Source organism: Dipodomys merriami, unplaced genomic scaffold (assembly GCF_024711535.1).
Source record: "Dipodomys merriami isolate MVZ:Mamm:240054 unplaced genomic scaffold, mDipMer1.0.p SCAF_281, whole genome shotgun sequence".
NCBI lineage: Eukaryota > Metazoa > Chordata > Mammalia > Rodentia > Heteromyidae > Dipodomys > Dipodomys merriami.
Window position 1 is genome coordinate 640063 of NW_027204282.1, and position 3722 is coordinate 643784.

At 32.2% G+C, this 3722-nt stretch overlaps 1 pseudogene; it reads right to left on the reverse strand.

Annotated features, from left to right (window-relative positions):
• Window positions 1-656: 656 nt before the first annotated feature.
• On the reverse strand, window positions 657-755 carry LOC138838529 (U6 spliceosomal RNA; annotated as a pseudogene).
• Between the last annotated feature and the right edge of the window lie 2967 nt (window positions 756-3722).

Consider the following 3722-nt stretch of genomic DNA (forward strand, 5'->3'; position numbering starts at 1 on the left):
TACAGGGGCTGGGAAGGTGGCTCAGTGGTAGAGCGCTTGCCTTGCATGCATGAGACCCTGGGTTCGATTCCTCAGCACCACATAAGCAAAAAGAAAAAAGCTAGAAGTGGTGCTGTGGCACAAGTGGTAGAGTACTAGCCTTGAGCTGAAGAGCTGAGGGGCAGCGCCCAGGCCCAGAGTTCAGGCCCCAAGATAGGACCCCCCCCAAAAAAAAAAGGGTAGTACAGAAACTAAAGATATTTATGGTGCATGGCTGAAAAATGTATAGTTTAAAATATTCTGTATTCTGTTTGTATAATGTCCATAATCTATTTCATTCTCTCCTAGATATAATACTTTGAATTCTACATAGTTTTATAATATATAAATACATTAATAAATGTGTCCTTTCAGATTGCATTCCATATACAAACGGTTTAAGATTCCTTTTTTCCTAGGTCCTTACAACATTTTACTTCTTTGTGATAAAATGACAATGTTATCTAATTTCAAAAGCTTTGTAAAGATTATGCTATGTAAAGGCCATTCTAAGGTGAAGATTTATTACACAGATGTCACACTAACTTTAAATTATATGAATTACATGTATTGTTACACTTGTAATTTTGGAATCACCTTTTCAATAACTGTTTTTCATTTCTTGCATCTGAAGAATGAAAAATATTGAATACTTTACAAATTTTCATATCATCCTTGTGCAAGTGCGATGTTAATCTCTGTACTGTTGTAATTTGGTATACGTGTTGCTGAATCATGTAGTATCCTGTGAATTTAAGTAGGTAATGATGCAATCTTTAAACAGGCATATATCCTTGGTTGCCTATTTGTAACAAGGAAACCTTATTGTTACTAACAATGCTATTGATCTCATTTCTCTAAAATTCTGTGTATAATGGAAAAAATACTTCTATTGTTCGGATGATTGCTCACATTTGCAATTTTTTGTCAATGACTATTTTAAGTCTTTTTCATTTTAAATTTGATCACACTTTGAAGCCTTTATACCTAGGTTCGAAGGTGATGGCTTTTCAAGTACTTATTTGTCAACTGAGTTAGCTTTATGGAGCTAATGGATTCAAAGTAAGCCTTGCTTAAAAGCTACTTCTAAACTTCTGCAGCTTAAAACTTCCCGAATGAGGTCTTATTGAAACAAATGTCTACCTGACCCTTTGCTCTTCTTCCATGTAGGAACAGACCAACCAGAATATCTTACCCTGACAGCAAAGATTTTCTTACTGGAACAAAACTAATCTTAGTTGCAAGGGATCATAGGGAGATGAACACTTCAGACAGAACTGTTCAGACTAGAAGGTATTATATCAAAATATAATTGTTTATTATAACTACCATTTCAAAAGTAGCTAAAGCCAAGAAGGTGAAAAGAATTTTTCATATGCATGATTACCTAATGGCCTGGCCTGTCTAACATCCAACCAGGCAGGAACTTATACTACTGCCTTTCTATCACCAAATATTTCCAAAGCTCCAGAAGTCAATATGTTTCTCCTCGATATTAGGCCTTAAATTGGTAATGTTTTAATCACAGTGTTTCCTCTTGCCTCTAGGATGTAAGTCTACAAATATTAAAGCTTTAGTTCTAACTCTACCAAGCACTGAGGTAGAAATAATGGAATAATACATTAAAACAGAGTTGCCTTTGATAACCTAACCACAACAGAACAATGCAAAACATTGTTTCACATTCCTTACATTATATATAGTTATATTTTTATATTTATATGTGCTGCTCTTATATTTCACAGTGAATCTTAATAGAATTGATAATTCGACAAATAAATTGATATTTATTCCAATAAATAGATTGGAATATAAATAATTAGGTTTAGAATATATATTAGAATATAAGAAGTATCAGTGCAATGTCATCAGTATAAATTTGTGATACCTTTTATTGTTCTTGGTCTTCTGAATTCACATGGTTAAAAAAATATTTATTTTCCTCCAATCTATAAGGGATTTTACTATGCTACTCTGATTTTTTTCAACTCACTGGTCCCAAACTGGTTTTCTCAATATTTCCCTGATTTTGCTGATATGATGCCTAAAAAGTATTATTCTTCTGCAGGACCTACATGTCCTAGAATCCCAGGTCCCACTTATCTGTATCATCTGATAACAAGGGCAAGACTTCGCACTTAAGCCCATGCAATATGCCAACAGAAAGTAATTGAAGATCCATCTCTCAATTTCTCATTTCCTATAATATTTCAGGGCCCCAATTCCATGCGACAGAGGATTTAGCAGTAAGCATTTGTGAAATGCAAGGCAACTTAAAATGAAAGATGAGATCACAAAATTTGAATGAAAGTACTGTAATTCAAACCTTCAATTTACAGATGACCAGCCCACATGAGTAAAAAAGATCACAAATGTCATAAGAATATTTTTAATACTCCTGTCCTAATAATTAATGAAAGATTTCATTCCAGCATAACTAGGCCAAAAAATAGTTCCTGGAACGATAGATCCATAATTGGTCTACCAAGGCTAGGAAAATTTGACTTAGAGGTCAAATATAATTCAGGAAAACATTAATTGAGAAGATCCTTAGTGCTTCAAAACACAGGTACTTCAGTAAAACTTGGTTCTGTAGTATAAAAATGTCATTCTCAAACCAATGATAAACTACAATTAATCTCCTGAAAGCATATTCCGTTTCAAATAAACTTTTTAAAATCACATTCACCAAAATAGCATTTGACAAGTAGATCATATTTACTGACATTACAAGTTTTTCAATTGGAAGAAGCAAGTTACAATAGAGTTGATTTACTTACCCAGCACTAATGTCAAATAGGTTCAACCATTCAATACAGTGTAGAAATAGTGCCCCCCAACATTTGTGTTGTTCAGTAGATGCCTTCCAGAAATGTTTTAAATAGATCAGCCTCCCATATTTCAAGCCCAAACATTAGTTAAAAAGTAAATTTCATCACATAATAAGGTACATTTTAAAAAGTCACTAGTTGCCGTATCATATGTTGTTATATGTTTTCCTTAAGAAATATGACTTTAAGTTTTGAATATGGGTACTCATCAGAGATGTGGCAAACATAAAATCTGTCTTCTATTTCTATCATATTCCTCCATAATAATAAATTTTAGTTTTCTCCTTTTTATAAAATTTATAGGTAGTAGAAAATATTATCCCATGTAAAATAAAATAATCCCAAACCATTGTACAAAGCCATTTATAAAAACTGGTAGTTAGTAATACATTTAAGTTATCTTTAACTTTTCTTATTTACTAAAGATTAATCTTCCAAATGGGTGAGAATAATATCATGTCTAGGTGCTTCACGTCTCCAGTCTTTCAAATTGTTATTGCAGATGAATGAATTATGGAAATACAAGCTGATATCAATTCAAGTATATTTAGAATTGAAACTCCATGGAATTTATATATATATATATATATATATATATATATATATATATATATATATATATATATATATATATATAAACCTTTCAATGTATTAACAGACAGTTTAACAGAATGAACATCAGGAACTTGAAACCAGAGAGGAATAATAGTCAAGACATAGAATGAACGAAAAATGGAACAAGGGGCAAGTACAGCAAGAATACTCAATGTACACATGTGATAAAGGAAGTGGTAAATTGGAAATAAATCTTGGAGAAGGGTTGAGTTGAGAATAATAGAAGGAATGACTCTGATCTAGGAGCATTGGACAATT